Source organism: Myotis brandtii, unplaced genomic scaffold (genome assembly GCF_000412655.1).
Source record: "Myotis brandtii unplaced genomic scaffold, ASM41265v1 scaffold299, whole genome shotgun sequence".
Lineage (NCBI taxonomy): Eukaryota > Metazoa > Chordata > Mammalia > Chiroptera > Vespertilionidae > Myotis > Myotis brandtii.
The window spans coordinates 471,073-478,699 of NW_005361430.1; positions in this window are offsets into that span (position 1 = coordinate 471,073).

The window sequence follows — 7,627 nt, forward strand, 5'->3', positions numbered from 1 at the left end:
GTGAAATTTAAGAAAAAATAAATTGAATAAAACATTTTTTTTAAAAAAATCTTGTAAATTAGCAGTTAGGCCTAGTGGCTTAATCAGATTCAGGTTCAATATTTTGGTCAAGATAACTTCATAAGTGGTGTTCTTTTATTTGGCAATCTTCAATTAAGAATTGACAGAGTGAACAGCTTGTATACAATAGAGATTTGGGTTTTTTAAACTCCAATTTAAAGGAATAAATGTCACCTAAAGGAACTACACCTGTGGTTTCTTCACTTCCTAGACATCATTAATAGAGGAAGCATCATATCTAATAAAAGGGTAATATGCAAATTAACCATCACTCTGTCACAAAGATGGCAGCGCCCATAGCCACAAGATGGCGGCACCCAGTCCTCTCAGCCCTGCCGGAGTCCCCCAGTCCTGGGGGCGGTCGCTGAGAGTGGGCAGCATGAGCGGCCTGGAAGAATGCTTGCTTTGTGCGATGAGGCAAGCATTCTGTGCCTGGCCATGGAGAGAGGGCCTCCTGGCCAGGCCAGGTGTAGATGGGAGGAGCAGCCCTGCAGGACACCTGGCAGGCCTCACAGCCCTTGGTGGGTCAAGGTTGGGATGAATCATGGAGCCCCAAGTGCAGCTGCCAGTGCTGCCAGACGATCGCTTTGCCAGTGCATTTGGAGAGCAGGGTCTACAGCACAGCCCTCCTCTGAGTCTCATGCTGTTAAAACAGGCTGGAGGTCCAGGTGACGCATGTCAGAAACCACTCACGAAGGGGAAAGCCCGTACTACCCGCTGCCTCATGGTCACCTTTTGGGGAGGACCCTACCTTTCACGGCCGCCCGGCTTCTCTTCCCACCCAGGAGAGTCACATGCTCACCTGCCAGGAGTGGGAGCTCTCGGGAGCACCCAGCGTATAGAGGGCCTCTTGCTCCTGCTTTCCCCTGCGGCTGTGTGCCCACAGGAGAGGCCAGCCTCCTGTCAGCAGGTGGCATGATAGAGGCGGGACACGTCCTGGAAATGTACTGCAATAGGCTTAGGAAGTTACAGTCTAGAGCCAGTCTCCTGCCAGTCATTACTCCTGAGGTGTAGCTTCCAACTCTCTTGATTTTGTGTGTCCTTACCTCGGCACACACATGCATGCACATCTGTGAGGTAGATAGATATATATATATATGACACACACATCCTATCTTTTCCCACATATGCAGCTCAGACACCTGCAGGGAATGAGCAGGCGTTATTCCATAGGTTCCAGGTAGTTGGCATTTCCTACTGGATGGAGTTGGGCATGGAATTTATGATGTAACTAACCCAATTGCATGCAATGACAGTGGATGTTCTGCCTGGCGGTCTGGCTGTCTTGGCAGCGCCTGGCCGCATAGGGCCTCTGGCCAGGGATGGCAGTTGGGGGCATAAGGCTGGCTGGGGAGGGTAGTTGGGGGCCATGAGGCCGGCCGGGGAAGGTAGTTGGGGGCCATCAGGTCGGCCGGGGAGGGCAGTTGGGAGCCATGAAGCCAGCAGGGGAGGGCATTTAGGGGTGATCAGGCCAGCGACGGGGGGAGCAGCTGGGGGCAAGCAGGCCAGTGGAGGTGGGGGACAGTTGGGGGTGAGCAGGCCGGCAGGCAGAGTGGTTAGGGGCAATCGGGCAGGCAGGCCGGTGAGCAGTTAGGAGCCAGCAGTCCTGGATTGTGAGAGGGATGTCCTGCCGGTTTTGGCCCAATCCTACAGGGACATCTCCCAGCAGTCAGACATCCCCGAGGGTTCCCAGATTGGAGAGGGTGCAGGCCGGGCTGAGGAACAACCCCCCCTCGTGCACGAATTTTGTGCACTGGGCCAGTATGGATTCTATAAAAAGACTAGATTATCTTGCAGGCTTGGTTGGTCAGATCTTCTCAAGTCCATCAACTAGGAAATTTGGATACCACTTCACTCATGTTTTCATTCACTCAGTTATTTAATTCATTGAATAAGCAGGTTTGAAGCTATGGGCTCTGCATTTGAACAGGCCTTTGGAAGCCTAGAAACATATTCAAAGGGTCACGTGTGTTTTTTGTAAAATTTAAATGAGATTTTAACCACAACCGGTTAATGACTGTGTCTTTTTCGCTCTATTGTCATCTGTGTCATACTTTCCTTGTGCTTAGTAGTGATGAAGTGGTCACAGGCACTTTTAGGATCCGGCCAAGGGAAATTGAATTGGAAGACCTATTTAGTGAGGGCTTCCTGGGAGGAAAAAAAAAGTTAGAGAAATGCTGATCTAGAAGCAGCTGCCTCACAGAAAGTTGGCAGGGCCTGATTTAGGAGGCTGTGGTATGATCTTACAAAGTGTGGTATATGTTTCAGACAGTGACCAATTTCTCCCATTATGATATTTGGAACATATTTAGAATATTTGAATCTGGAGACCAAGGGACGAAAGTAGAAGAGACTTCCACAAATTATGATATTTTGTGCGTTTGTTGTTTAATTCAAAATATTTTTAAATTACCTTGTGATTTTTTTTAACCCGTGTTTTTATAAGTTTGTTTTAGTTTCCAAATATAGAGTGTCTCCCCAAAAGGTATTCAGACAAAGTATGTAGATTCTGATACATTTTGAAAATGAAGTGTATTTTAAATACTGCTTTATAATTATTCAAAATGTGTATACATTTTGGGGGACACCTGTTTATAAGGGATTTAGTACTACCTTTAGATGCTCATTTTTTTATCTTTCTTTTTTTAAATTTTTTTTTATTGATTTCAAAGAGGAAGGGAGAGAGAGAGAGACAGAAACATCAATGATGAGAGAGAATCATTGATCGGCTGCCTCCTGCATGCCCCCCACTAGGGATCGAGCCCACAACCCAGGCAGGTGCCCTGACCCGGAATTGAACCATGACCACTTGGTACATAGGTCAACACTCACCCACTGAGCAACGCCGGCTGGGATTTTTATCTCTTTCTAATATAATTCTGACATGATCAGAAAATATACTATTTTAACTTTTTAAAAATTATGGAAACTACTTTTATGGCTCAGCTTCGATGAGTACTTCAAAAGGATGCACATTCTACAATTGTTGGCAGCAGTGTACTGAACAAGTTTATTAGCAAGTCTATCCTCACTAACATTTTATCTATTCTTCTATAAATTCCAGAAAGAAAAGTCTCCTAGTATTATATGTCCATTTCTCCTTTAGTTCTATAAACTTTAGCTTTATATACTTTGTAATTCTGTTGTAAACTACATACACCAAGGAGTCTGACTTTGTGCTAAATAATTATGTGTGATCCTTCATGCCCATCCATAGGCAATTCCAAAGCTTTGCCTGGCAGGCCTCATTGGGAAGCTGTCCTTCCCCCACCAGATTGGTAAACAGCCAATGCATTGGTTTTCTGGAGTGAATTGCAATCAAGGACTCAGGGCCACCTGGGACAGCCATTCTCATATGCATGCCTACATTCCTAGCCCAACACCTTCATCTGAAGGCCTCTTTATCAGGGCTCTCAGCTAAGGCACCTTTCTCTACTCTGGCTTCGTACCTTTCGCTCCTAGCCCTTCCCTCCTTCCTTCCTCCTGATCCACGTGTCCATACAGATGCAGGAGCCTTTTGTGTAGGCCTCCTTGGCAGGGAGCCGATTTCCCCACCTACTCTGCATCTACCCGGCTCTCACCCAGTGCCATTCCATGAGAAAAAATACAACCCTGTTTCTTCTAATGTTATTTTTAGATTACAGTTTACATTCAATATTATTCTGTATTTGTTTCAGATGGGCAGCAGTGTGGTTAGACAATCATATACTTTACAAAGTGTTCCCTACCTGGCACTGTGCACAGTTACTACAATATTAATGACTATATTCCTCTATCGTGTACTTCACATCTTTGTGACTATTTTTTGTGTGTGTGTGTGTTTTTTAATTTTTGTTTATTGATTTGAGAGAGAGAGAGAGAGAGAGAGAGAAACATCGATTCATTATTCCACTTATTTATACATTTATACAGTCATTGGTTGCTTCTAGTGTGTGCCCTGACCAGAGATGGAACCCACAACCTTGCTGTATGGGTACGATGCTCCAAGCAATTGAGCTACATGGCCAGGGCCTTTGTGACTTTTTTGTAACTACCAATTTGTACTTTTAAATCCCTTCACTTTCTTACCCAATCCCCCAATCCCCCTCTGCTCTGGCATCCATCAGTCTGTATCTATGAGTCTGTTTCAATGTTCTTTGTCTATTTTGTTTTTTCAGTGGTGCCTGCTTTTGCTTCTTGCTTGCAATATCACAAGGATAGTAAGTGAATAAGGCTTGATTGTTACCTTCAATTTGGCTCATTGTCCTAATTGACCACCTCGACACTTGATTGCTTGAAATATACATGACATATTTTCTTCATGAATTGACCATTTTATTATTAACATTTAGGAGAATATAAATATTATAATATAAATAAATATTAAGATAAATACATAAAATTCTCCTTTTGAAATCTACTTTGTCTGACATTAATAAAAATCTATGAGATTTCTTATTATTATTATTTTCATGGTATACCTTTTTACTTTCACCCTATTTTTTGTATTTCTTTTTGAAATGCATTTCTTATAAACTCAACCATACCAGCACCCTGATCTCGGACTTCTAGCCTACCCAATGGCATTTTTGGAGATCTCATTCTTAGATTTCACGTCGTGGCTTAAAATTAAATATATGGAGATAATTGTCCTCTCATCGTTAATTATGCATGTTATCATAGTGACATGCTGATTTTTATCACTTTACTCACTATCTTGATCTCTTTCACACCTTTAACTTAGCAAGATAATTTTGAGGATGTTTTTGCCTTAGAGTTTCACCAGAATTTTCAACTTACCATCATTACTGTTTCTATTTTTTTTTTCTCAAATGAATCATGTATCATTGCAAGTAAACAGCTTCTATTCTAAATTGTCAGGAAGGTGCTGACAAATTCACATCTTATTGGCAGTCTTGCACAATGCACGAATAGATTACATCAGTTTGTCATTGCTCTGAAGTTTCTTTTATCTATTCAGAGGGACAGATGCAAATTTTCCTCCCTCTGGTTGCATTGCTTGACACCTGATAAGCAATCTTTTTGCAGAAATCTCAGTAATAGAATATAATACAGCTCTATCAATTTATAGGTATCTTAGTTGTTTTGTAGCACAATCTTGAATTCTCCCCAAAAAAGGATCAGTTTATACTAATCAACTTATATCCCACAATTTCCTGCCTTTTTGCATAGACAATAGGTTTATGTCATAATGCCAAAGTATAGCTCTCTCTATATGTATATGTATACACATGTATATCTACATATGTAGATATGTATATATTAAGATACATCAGATGGCAGTTAAAGTTTAAAGAAATGGTACAAACAATGCCCATAACTCAACTGATGCTAGATTTAGAGATTGAGAAGTATTACAACTGAGTTTGCACACATGTAGGCAATGACAACTGTCATAATTACTGCAGAACTGAGTGTGATAGTAAGAGGCATCAATTGTAAGATGCAGTTTGATGGCCTAGCTGACATGGCTCAGTGGTTGAGCACTGACCTGTGAACCAGGAGGTCACAGTTCAATTCCTGGTCCGGCGGGTTGCAGGCTCGATCACCAGTGTGGGGCGTGCAGGAGGCAGCCAATCAATGATTTTCTCTCATCATTGATGTTTCTATCTTTATTTCCCTCTCCCTTACTCTCTGAAATCAATAAAAGAAACTATAATAATAAAAGGGTAATATGCTAATTAGACCAGATGTCCTTCCTGACGAAGCCGGGGCAGAGGGAAGCCAGTCCGGGTGCCGGATATATATACATTAAAGATGCAGTTTGACTTCAAGAATGTTAAAATGTGAAAAGGTGTGTCTTACAGTCAATGATACACTTTATCGTCCATCACTAGGGTGAAAGGAAAGGCTTTTGGAAGGAGGCTTACACACAAGTCAGTGGGCCGTCGTGGAGAGGTAATGAGTTCTAAGATTCTAAAACTGATCTTTCCCCTCTGAAGAAGAAATCTGGGAGGTGAGAAAAGAAAAGAATCTGGAATGAAAGGAGTGATTCAGAGAACTGTTAATTCTTGTTTATCCGGGCTCTTGCAGACAGCTGTTTTTGCACACTAGGGGGCTCTAAAACACAACACGTCAAGTGAAAATATTGATCGCCTGCTTTTTTCTTTTTAAATGTCATTTTCTCAACGAATATTTATTGAGCATAAATTTGTAAGCTTATACTGTCCTTTGTGAGGAATGTAAAAATTACTATGATCTGTACTCAGCCTATAAAAGATTTATGATTTGGTGCAGGAGATAAAGCATGTATAAAAATTAAAATAAAGGGGGGCATAAAACAAGTATTGGGAAACTAGAACAAAGAATTCTAAAAATGCCAGAGTAGTGAATCTTTTCCCAGATCAGTGCAAATTTTCTTTGACTTGGGGAAGAAAAATCAAACATTTCCCTAATGGAAGTGGCCAGGCCCTATATTTCAGGGCATCCTCCTGACTGGGGTTTATGGGAGGGGTAAGAGCAGAAGCAGCCGCCTCTTACAAGTGCCCTGGAGGGTGGCCGGGACACATGCTTATTCCACACCACAGCCCTGCTGGCTTTTCTCTCGTTTCCCTCTCCTTTCTTCCCCTTTCTTCACAGAGGTCCCTTCTCTCTGTGTCTTTTTTCTGGGGGTGTTCCAGACCATAATGATCTGGCAGGGATTCTTACGTGTAGTCTTAGTCTTGCCGCTGGCATTCTGGACTAAAGAACTTGCCCACCCCAGTTCCAAGGTAAATTCTGGGACACGTTTTTCTGCCCAGGAAATCACGGTGGCCATCGACACCCCTCACTAAAATTACTGTGTGTGCATTTTCCAATGATGCCAAAATAACAATAGAATGTTCATAGCCTTCTGAATTAAGGAGGCAAATTGGCAGAGCAGGGAAAGAAACAGGGCTACAGAAATCCTGACCTCTTCCCTTTACCATCACAAATACAGATTTTTTGCCCACTTTCCGCCCAGGCTTATATGCTGGTCTTTCTGAGCCCCTAGCCCATCCACAGTTACAGTTTTGGGGACATTTCAGTCTTTCCCAATCATCCAAGGACTCTACTCAGTTCCAGGATCCCAAGGCAAAAAAAATTCTCTGCTTTCTCATTTTGACTTTCCTTCTTAACACATTTCGTACCGCTCAGGAGTTTTCTCGTGTTTCGCGCGCCATCTGTTAAGGACCGCTCACGAGTGTTCTCGTTTTTCACGCCCATGGAAAAAGGAGCGAATCTAGATACTTATGTAAATTTTGTTTGGTCCCTCTTCATAGAGGAAAATGTTTTACACAGTACCATACGTTAAAAAAGTACTAGGAACTTTAATTGTTTAATTGTTTAATTGTTTTTGTAAATAAAATGTTATAATTATTGAAAAACAACACCTAAAGTGCATTATGATGATTTAAATAACGTGCAGTTTGCCCAAAAACGTGCGGTCCCTGCCGTATGTCTTAGAGATTTCTATGCGGTACGCAATGTGTTAGTAGAGAAACAGCAATGTGAAGATTCCTTATTTATTTATTTATTTATTTATTTATTTATTTTAAATTATTAGTTTAAAAGAATCACCAAACTTAAAAGTTATAAAAATTGTACT